The sequence below is a fragment of the Crocuta crocuta genome, unplaced genomic scaffold, assembly GCF_008692635.1.
Source record: "Crocuta crocuta isolate KB4526 unplaced genomic scaffold, BGI_CrCroc_1.0 scaffold241, whole genome shotgun sequence".
In the NCBI taxonomy this organism is placed as follows: Eukaryota; Metazoa; Chordata; class Mammalia; order Carnivora; family Hyaenidae; genus Crocuta; species Crocuta crocuta.
Genome location: NW_027527807.1, coordinates 3,275,994 through 3,276,342, shown reverse-complemented (window position 1 = coordinate 3,276,342; position 349 = coordinate 3,275,994). Strand labels below are relative to the sequence as shown.

Genomic DNA, 349 nt, shown 5'->3' with positions numbered 1-349 from the left:
GAGTTTCCTCTTTCTCTAAGATAATCTTTCTTTTTCTCTTAGTCCCCGGGAGTCTCTCTCCTCCAGGGACCCTCCCCCACTCTGCAGTTTTCTATTCTACCTTCTTTCAGTCTCTTAGTTCAGATCTATCCCTGGCCTTCCTTTTCTTTACCACAGAAGTAAATTAAGGAGCTCTTTCAGAGAGGGAGATGGAGAGTGATAGAAATTCTGTAGGAGAGTTCATCAATACTGGAAGATGAAAAAAACGCATAAACCACCACAGAAAACAGTTCATAAGACAGAGAGAGAAGTGGGAGTGGACCATGGGGAGTGGGGGGGGTGGGGGGAGAAATGGCAGCAGAAGAGTCCT

At 45.8% G+C, this 349-nt stretch overlaps 1 protein-coding gene across 5 annotated transcripts in view; it reads right to left on the bottom strand.

The window, feature by feature from the left end:
- The window catches only part of MAP7D3 (MAP7 domain containing 3), a 55,000-nt gene that overhangs the window by 21,857 nt on the left and 32,794 nt on the right, over positions 1–349 (bottom strand). The gene's annotated exons all lie outside the window — the stretch shown is intronic.